Source organism: Brassica oleracea, unplaced genomic scaffold (genome assembly GCF_000695525.1).
Source record: "Brassica oleracea var. oleracea cultivar TO1000 unplaced genomic scaffold, BOL UnpScaffold00616, whole genome shotgun sequence".
Classification (NCBI taxonomy): Eukaryota; Viridiplantae; Streptophyta; class Magnoliopsida; order Brassicales; family Brassicaceae; genus Brassica; species Brassica oleracea.
Window position 1 is genome coordinate 32201 of NW_013617427.1, and position 10505 is coordinate 42705.

The window sequence follows — 10505 nt, forward strand, 5'->3', positions numbered from 1 at the left end:
TTGGCGTGAAACCTCTATTTATTAAATGCTTCCAAACATTTTCACGGTTTGCCAGTTTCGAATTGTTGCATTTCCGACAAGGACAGAACATCTTACCACTTTCTTGGGCGAGCGGTGTTGAATCTGCTTGATGCATAAATGTCTCCAGACCCGCAAGGTATTCTTTCGTCACTCTCCCGTTAGCATCTCTATGCATATACATCCACTTCCGCAACTCGTAAATAGTCCCGGAGCCAGCCATTTTTTTTCTTTCACGTTTTTTGTTGTTGGTGTGTTTAAAATGATGTTCAAACATCCATATTTATAGGAAAATTCGAATCTGGTAGTTGTAATTTTGCTATGAATTTACGACGAAAATTAATTAGGTGGGCAAAAAAAACGTGTAACACCTATGAAGTTGGTGGATTCAAAAATTTCCTCGCTAAATACACGTAAACTATTCCCTCGTAAATACCACGCAAAATTTACGTCGTATTTACGAGGAAATAGTTTTTCCTCGTAAAATACTCCTAAAATTACATCCACTTTACGACGAAACAGTTTTGTCGTTACGTTACGAGGAAATAACGATGACTTTAGTTTTTCACGTAAATTCGTCGTAAACTCGACGCAAATTTACGAGGATTGTTTTTCCTCGTTAATTTTCGTCGTTAAGCATGTGTTTTCTTGTAGTGGTTACAATTCTTTCCCACTTAACCGGAATTCGTCTCGAATTCTTAGAGAGAACCGGAAAAGAATTTCAACGACTACAAAGGAAGAAGAACACGAGATGGGAAACAAAGGAAACGAACATAAACTTGGTCTTCTCCTGCAAAGAGAAAAAAAAATCAGAAACACTACGACCTAACCGAATGATACTGGACTTTTTGGTGTCAATTTTTTTTTTTTTTTTAAGCCACCAATTCTGAAACATTGAAAATCGTTGAAATCCAAGTCCCATAAATCGCCGTCCCGGGTCAGAGCCGGGTCGGAACCCCGCTCTGATACCAAATTGTAACACCTTTTTCCTCCTCTCTCGGGAACGGTGTGCTACTAACAAAAAAATACCAAATTATGCTGATTTATAAAACCGAATAAAATGTCAAACCTTTTAATCAAATAATTTCCAAATAAAACGAGTTTATCATTTAAAATTAAATACATTAAATAGAAAAGTTAATTAAACCGAAATAAAATACAACGATCCCAAGACACCAATCCATCCACATATCCAACCACTCGTCATGTTCACCTGCAAGGGGAAGAAAGAGGGGTGAGTAACGGGGGAATTACTCCGTGAGGTATGGGGGTACTAAACCGCAAACCACTGACTCAGTAGATAGCACTACGACCATGTAGGCCTAGCTCTAGCATGAAACAAACACAGTGTCTAAAACACCACATAAAACATCCAGTACGCTGATAGTACATGCTACTTTATGCGCTCCGCATTTCCTCATAAGGATATATGTATATCTCCAGGCGTACAGTAGTCCATCTCTGTACTCCGAGAATCTGCGCGTCGGCGACTGATACAAACGTCTTCGTACTCCCGCAATCTCACTGCTCGTCTGCGGCTTACACAAACGTCTTTGAGTACCCGCAATCACACTGCTCGTCGGCGGCTTACACAAACGTCTTTGTGCACCTGCAATCCACACAAGCAGACTTATATATATATATACATATATATAACAGTTTTAACATCACTCAATTCATTCAATCGTTGAATCCTCTATTATCCTATTTTCGGTTTAACAATCAATAACAATAATAAACAAACAAGACTCTCAAACAGACTCGATTCAAAGAGATATATCATGTTTCGAAACTAGACTTTCCATAATAGCAGTACTAAACTAGCTCGGGATTCAACATAATAGAGATAGATTGGAGAACTCTCGAGAGCAATGATCGAACTTGGAATCCAATGCACGAAATATGGTTTTACTCCTTGTCTCGCCTCCACTTCTAGGACACCACAATAACAAATCGGGAACATCACAAAAATAGAAAATAGGGGACAATTTATGATTAGGGTTTGAGACTAATAATACTTGCTGAACAAGTAACAAGGAAGAAGGTAAAATTAACCGTACGCATGAAGCTTACGGTTGATGACGGTGACTCCGTTTGTCTTTTCCCACATCTCCACCTACCGGGCCCATTTTGTAACTCCACTAGGGACATCAACAATGGCTTCCCATGACACAGGCTCCGCGGCGGTGATCCATGGACAGGCGGTGAAGAGTAGCGACTGGTGGTAAGCGTCGATGGTGGATGCTCGGTCATCAAACACACCAACCCATTAACAAAAGGGAGGAGAAGAAGAAGGACACAGGTGATGAGCAAGAGAGATGGGGAGGAGATGAAGCTCGTGAGAGATGGAGTTAAACGGCAACGACGAAGACTTCTTTCACCGCTCATGTTGACGGCTAAGTAAAACGAGAAGAAGGATATCTTTATATAATAACACACTTGAGAAATTAAAAGGGCAGCTAGGTTTTTATTTGATTTAGAAACAATTTAAGCTAAACCAATTGGTTTAGAGAACCGGGTCGTTACAGCCTTTGCTCCCAAGACTTTAAGTTCAAGTTATTTTGTTTCCTTTTATCATTTTATGACTGTTAGAGTCTTTCTTAGTTGTGCCTATAAAGCTATAGTCTTTGCTTCAATGTAAATCACCCCATCCTTGAAATTAATATGAATTATTCAGTTTTTCTAGTTTTGGCAAAACTATTGTTCTAAGTCTTTTGAGTATATGTGAAGCAGCTCCAGAGCACCTTGACTTATCAAGCCTTCCTTTCCACATAGTCTTGTGGCGTCCTCAATCCACCATCCTTCCATTCCATTTCGTTTGCCAAGCTTGAGAGTGATACACATCCAGCAAGCAAAACACCATCTCAATCCCCTTCAATCATCAACTGATTAGACTGAGAGTGTCACACGACCTAATTCCATCCTATCTATCTTTCCTATCTATCTTTATTTATCTTGTTTTATCATATTAGAAATCACATCTCCTTTGTTTTTGCATTTGTTTTCAGGATCATAACTTGCATTCCATCATATCGCCAATCCGATCATATTATTGGTCGATCCATCAAGCTTCCATCAACAATCTTGCCATCCCTGATTTCCAGCCTGCAACAATGATCTAGCCAGCATTAGTACACATGACCGACTGATATGATCGGCCACTACTCCCGGGAAGGATTTAATCGAGCCAGCATCATGGACCATCAGTCTATGAAAAAGTCGAGCCAGCAAAAGTACATGGACAGTCCATGGGAAGGGCCAGCGTGCTGATATGAGTTCAGTACATGAACAGTCCACGGACAGTCCATAGGAAGGGCCAACGTGCTGATATGTGTACTGACGGACAGTCCATGGGAAGGGCCAGCGTGCTGATATGAGTTCAGTACATGAACAGTCCACGGACAGTCCATAGGAAGGGCCAACGTGCTGATATGTGTACTGACGGACAGTCCATGGGAAGGGCCAGCGTGCTGATATGAGTTCAGTACACGAACAGTCCACGGACAGTCCATGGGAAGGGCCAACGTGGTGGTATGTGTACTGACGAACAGGGCCAGCGTGCTGATATGAGTTCAGTACACGAACAGTCCACGGGAAGGGCCAGCGTGCTAATATGTGTACTGGAGAGTCCTCGTGGGCCAAAATCAGTACACGAACAGACAGCCCACGTGGGCCAAAATCACCCACAGATAGCCAAAATCACCCGAGAAGCCAAAAATTCAAAAACTAATATTTTTGAAAAAGGTTTTTTGAAAGGAATCATCAAAAATATGTCAACAAAGAGTTTCGGATGTCAAGTGTTGATCAAAAGCTGCTATAGACATCCGTTAAGGCTTTGAAACCCCGAACCTTGTAGCATGCAAAAGACATGGTTAAAAGCAAAAGAAAATTATGAAACTTTACCAGAAAATAGATTTAACCATTCTTATGAAGCATGCAAAAAATCATAATCAAATTCAATGTATTTATTTTTTTTACATTAAAAATACTCTCGGAACACAACCAATGTATACTGGCAACAGACTGAAAAAAGTGTTTTGTCTATATAAGGGGTAGACACTCTTCTGTGCCTACGCTGAGGGTGGGAATCCAAATGGGTATGTCTGACTTCTCGGTCCTACACGATCGATGGTTGGGCTGAGGTCCGATGGCAATACTGTCCCCAGCGAATTTTCTGGCAACTTTTCTGGCAAATTTTCCGGTGGACTGTTTTAACCCTAACCTCAAATTTTCGCGCTTGTGTGGTCTTGGCCTGGTTTCATCCGTCTTCCAGCTGCTCTATCGATTACATCTCGAGAGTGGTTGGAAAGATTGATGTTAGCGGGGCATTCAAACGTGCGGCGTATGAGTGTTGATTGGATAGCTAGTGTTTGTAGGCTCTGTGCTCGCGCACCCAACTACAGACCAACTATCCTTCTCCGTTTCTTCACTAGCATAGTTATGCTTGTTGAACTGATCAGGGGCCTGTGTTGCGTACCTATCTAGAAGGAATTGTTAAGCTTTGCTTAAAATGTTGTTTGCGGCATCTCCTTCATTGGGGAAGTCGTGAACACATAAGCCGGCACTTGTGATCCTTACGTCTTTGCATAATTTATGCATTGTTCGCCAAGGTGAACAAGCTGTTTGCTGGGATCTCGGTTGCGGAAAGATTATGGCGGTGATTCGAAGAAATACTGTCCCGCTAAGCACGTTTGTCTCCGTACAAAAGATGACGGTCAAGTCTGCGTCTGTTCCGACTTTCCATGTGTTTGCGGAAATATGACATGGTCTTGCCCTGATTTATGAATGCTACCTGGTTGATCCTGCCAGTAGTCATATGCTTGTCTCAAAGATTAAGCCATGCATGTGTAAGTATGAACGAATTCAGACTGTGAAACTGCGAATGGCTCATTAAATCAGTTATAGTTTGTTTGATGGTAACTACTACTCGGATAACCGTAGTAATTCTAGAGCTAATACGTGCAACAAACCCCGACTTCTGGAAGGGATGCATTTATTAGATAAAAGGTCGACGCGGGCTCTGCCCGTTGCTCTGATGGTTCATGATAACTCGACGGATCGCATGGCCTTAGTGATGGCGGCGCATCATTCAAATTTCTGCCCTATCAACTTTCGATGGTAGGATAGTGGCCCACCATGGTGGTAACGGGTGACGGAGAATTAGGGTTCGATTCCGGGGAAACGGCTACCACATCCAAGGAAGGCAGCAGGCGCACAAATTACTCAATCCTGACACGGGGAGGTAGTGACAATAAATAACAATACCGGGCTCTTCGAGTCTGGTAATTGGAATGAGTACAATCTAAATCCCTTAACGAGAATCCATTGGAGGGCAAGTCTGGTGCCAGCAGCCGCGGTAATTCCAGCTCCAATAGCGTATATTTAAGTTGTTGCAGTTAAAAAGCTCGTAGTTGAACCTTGGGATGGGTCGCCCGGTCCGCCTTCGGTGAGCACCGGTCGGCCTGTCTCTTCTGTCGGCGATACGCACCTGGCCTTAACTGGCCGTTGGCCTTAACTGGCAGGGTCGTGCCTCCGGCACTTTTACTTTGAAGAAATTAGAGTGCTCAAAGCAAGCCTACGCTCTGTATACATTAGCATTGGATAACATCATAGGATTTCGATCAGATTGTTCTTGTCTGAACCATGAGACAAGTATGACACTAGACAATGGTTAAACAATGTGGTAGATTGATTCAAAGGATGTTTGAAGCACGACACTCTTGGAAGCACAACAGGAAGACCGGAAATTGGGCGAAAAACCCTAAATTTCGGTATTATGGAATTTTTCAAAGAAGCCGGAAGCTCGAAAAATATTTTTCCTTAAGATCAGAGTCCAAGTGGAGTTTATTAAAAATACTCAGATCATCAGAACGACCGTTGAAAAATATTTGGGATTGATCGCGGGACGAAAATTCACCGGAAGGCCGATATCGGACAATTGACCGAGAAGCTCGAGGTGGCTAGATGTGTGTGTGTTCAGGACGTGGTGGCAAGCTCCTTGGAGTATGTGTGTAAAGGAAAGCATGAGGTGTTGCAGTACATCAAACCTGTACATTAAAGTAGACATGTGGAGCACGAGGTGGATCGGCCAAGCACGAGGTGTTGCGATGCATGCGACCAGGCAATGCGGCCAGACATGTGGAGGACGTGGTGTCTCCTTGCATGGATCCAGGCCATGCATCCAGACAGGTAGAGGGCTTGGTGTCACTTTTCATGTGAGCAGGTCGTGCAACCAGCCATGTGGAGCACGAGGTGTCGCTGCGCATGCGTCCGGAGCCATGCGAAGCGACACACGGGCTGCCACACGGCTTATTTCTGATTGGTTGCTGATTCCTATAAATAGCCCACGACCCCCTCTCATTTGAACACATCCAGAACACATCAAATCCAGTTCAAACCGTGACAGAGAAAGCAAAGAAAGAAATATCGAGTTTCGATAGGTTTCGAGCGATTTAGGCAGTTTTCGAGAACAGTTACTCTACCGATTTTGAGTCAGCACCTGGAGAAGGTTCTGCTCAAGTTAAGAGAGATCAGTTCTAGTGGAGACAAGTTCAAGACCAGTCTGGACGTGGGTCTACTTGGAAGGTCGAGAAAGGGTTCAGATCGCAGAAGTCGGGTTTAGGGTCAAGGCCACGGTCAACCAAAAACTGTGAGTTATGATCAATTGATTGCTGAGTTGTTTTCATGCAGGTTACCGTTACATGGAAGTTGGATCATGGAAGGAGGCCAGGTCTAACTGAGTAACGGTTTTTTTAGTTAATAGTTGAGGTTATGTTGATTTAGTTGATGACATGCTTGTTATTGCTTGAGAACCGTAGTAGCATGCTAATGGTTAGGTTGATTGGTTAGTTAGCGAATGCGGAATGCTTAGATGATATCGCTAAGTTGTGGATAGTTAGGTATTCTGGAATTAGTCTTTATGCTAGATTCTGGAATATGATTGATTGTGTTAATTTGCGATTAATACTAGGAACCTTGTGTTATTTTTACGGGGTTTAGTATTAATCATATATTGGCCATATAGCACTTGTGTAACCCACAATGCTAGGCATGTTTGAAGTGGAATGTGTTGGTTAAGACCTCGTACCCGGCGGGTTCAAGGAAACCCCTTATTCACTGGATCGGGAAGACTCAGATAGATGGGGTCATGGCCTATGGCTGAGTGATTACACGACGGTGTGGTAGGAAGATAGGATATTGCCGATAGTGAAGGACGAACCTAGCGTCACCAGGGCCCTAGTTTGTTATATATATTATATCGTGTTTCGGGTTGTTAAACCCTGGTTTAAGTCGAGTTTGAGTTTGGTGATGAGCTAGTAATTAGCATAATGCTAGTTATCTTGCTATCATTTACTGCTGCGTATTTCTGTTATTGAATTGTGCTATTAGGTGAACCTATCGCTTTAGATTGTTTGGGGTGGGATAGCGAGGGGTTGTATTTGTTAGTTGGGGATTGTAACTCGCTGAGTAATTCTAGATTACTCACTCCTCACTCGTTGTTGTTTCAGGTGACCAGTAGCGAGCTTGTAGAGGCCGCAGGAGGATAGGCTGGCTGGTGTAGATTTGCAACTTTTTTCTTAAGACGCTTTTAGACTATAAGTATGTACAATTTCTCACTTGGCATGCCACTACTTGTATAATATTTTTTATGTTGTAAATCAGATATTATATAAGATAAATAAAGTGAAAGTTTTGTGCAAATGCCTTGCTGTTTCTGATATTAGCTTGTCCGAGCTAACACAATGTCAGATTGGGGTACAGGTTGAGAAGCCTTAGGCTTTGGTCTGATGGGACGTGTTAGTGGGCGGACTGGCCTAGTTACAAATTGCACTTTTTCTGACTTTGGCTGAATTGCCCGTTAACCCGTCATGTAGCACTCCCGAACCTCGGTAGACGGTCTGGCCGTCGGTCATGTTCTTGTTTGATTGTTGGCCGGTGGTTTGACCTCTGCCTAAAATGGTTCGGGGGTGTCACAGAGGTGGTATCAGAGCATGGTTTCGTCCATGCGTGACACAAGTGCTTTTTAACGATTTTATCGAGTCAAAGGAGTCACAAAAAGATGATTTGGAAACCAGCCGCTTCCCATAGTAGGAATATGACTTACCCTTTTGATTGTGTGCAGATGGCTAATCGCGGGACAGGTGATGATGGACGAGATTTGATATGGGGAGAGGGTATGGATTGGACAGGCGGAGGATTGGGTTAAAGATCTGAGCAGGAGGATGGAAATGGCATCAGTGAGAAGTTTGGACACGATAGGAGCCCTCTGCAGAGAACAAGATCTTTTCCTGTGTACGGTAACAGGACTAGAGTGAGGGATGACAGTTTGGCGAGTATTGGCCCAAGTCGTAATTGGGACCGGAGACATCAACATGATCAATCCACTCAATCAAACCCAAGGGCAGATCAGAACTGTGCCAGACCACAAGAGCAAGGAACCGAAAACACCCTGAAGCTTTTACATGACGTGATGACCGAGGCACTTGGTAACCAAGGCAGGCGTACTCAACCCCCTGAAGTTTCTAAGCTATTATATACCATGAAGAACATCGGATCCTACAAGTTAAAGGGAGGATCAGATCCTATTGAAGCCGACAAGTGGATTACTATGATGGAGAAGAATTTTGAAGCCATGGAGTGCCCAGGGGAGTACAAGAAGAAGATCGCTGTGTACTATCTAGAAGGAAACGCAACAGGCTGGTGGGACAGCATAGAGAGGCAGCGTGGACATATCATCACATCATGGGAATCGTTCAAGGGACAGTTTGAGAGGAAGTACTTTCCTCCAGAAGCGAAGCATCGGTTGGAGCGTCAGTTTGTGAACCTTGTTCAAGGAGATAGACCGGTGAGGAGTTATGAGTCGGAGTTCTCAAGGTTGAGACGACATGTCTTTGATGGGCGCGAAGATGAAGTAACTATGATCCGTAACTTTAGGTATGGATTGAAGCCGGAGCTTGGAAGTCGTTTAGCTGGAAGCAACATTTGCAGCCTATCTGAGCTAGTGGAAAAAGTTGTTAATGTTGAGACTGTATTGGAGGCTGAAAGGAAGACAATACCACATTCTGGTGGACACACCAAATTTAGCGAAGGAGAAAGGCTGAATTTCAACAAGGGTCAAGATCTAACAAAGGCAAAGGGCGAGGATTTGGAGGCCAAGCCAACCATCGTGGTAACACTAGGGTATGTTACACATGTGATCAGCCGGGACATATTTCAAGGTTTTGTCCCAAAAACCAGCGGAATAACCAACGGAGCAACCAGCAGGGTTATTCATCGATAAGGATGGAAGATGTAACTTGTTTCTCTTGCGGTGTGAAGGGCCATTATGCATCATCATGTCCAAACAAGCCAATCCCTTCGACCCCTCTCGCGATTCGAGCTCCTCCTAGCCGTCCAGCTATTGAGCCATCACCAAAGACGCAAAACCTAGGAGGTAGAGTTTATGCCTTAGGTGTAGAAAACCCAGACAATGCAGGACCGTCAAGCGGTCACATCACAGGAACCATACATGTTGCTGGTAAACCGACACATGTATTGTTCGACTCGGGCAACACATAGTTTTGTGACCCCTGAAATAGCTGCCCGGTTTTGAGATTGTTTTGTGGTTGACAGGATAAACGTGGCCGTCTTGACCCCCGTAGACCGAACCCTTCAAGAAAACAGTGTATCAAGAATGTTCCATTGGTCATTCAAGAGAAAGAATTTGTGGCAGATTTGTTAGTCGTGCCTTTGAAAGGGTACGAAGTAATCCTTGGAATGGATTGGTTATCGAGCTACGGAGTTCAGATCGACTGTGGAAAGGGAAGGTTGTTGTTTGGCAGAGGTAAACTACCCGAGATGGTATACTATGGAATCAGTTCTAGTATGACCGTGTCTTTGGTAGCAGCAATGAGCATACAAGATTTGTTACAAGATGGGGAAGTATATTTGGTGACCTTATCGGTTAGTGGAGGAGCCACTAATGATGAAGTTAAGGTCGAAGAAATAGAAGTGGTCCAAGAGTTTGAGGATATCTTTGCACCACTAAAGGAATTACCTCCACCTCGGAGTAATCCCTTTACCATTACTTTGGATCCTGAAGTAAAACCTATAGCTAAGGCACCATATCGGATGGCACCTGCGGAGTTGGCTGAGCTAAAGAAGCAATTGGAAGATCTATTGGAAAAGGGATTCATTCGGTCGAGCTCTTCACCTTGGGGATCTCCTGTGCTACTTGTGAAGAAGAAGGACGGAAGCATGAGGCTGTGTATCGATTATCGTGGTATCAACAACATCACGATAAAAGATAAGTATCCTCTTACGAGGATAGACGAGTAGTTAGACCAACAAAAGGGAGCTAGTTGGTTTTCGAAGATTGATTTGGCATCAGGGTATCACCAAATTCCTATTGCCAAGTCAGCCATCATGAAGACGACGTTTCGGACGAGGTATGGGAAGTACGAGTTTGTAGTTATGCCCTTTGGTCTCACAAACGCACCTGCAGCTTT

The 10505-nt window shown here is 43.7% G+C and overlaps 1 pseudogene; it reads left to right on the forward strand.

The window, feature by feature from the left end:
- Positions 1-10505, forward strand: part of LOC106319795 — a 16804-nt pseudogene that overhangs the window by 5018 nt on the left and 1281 nt on the right.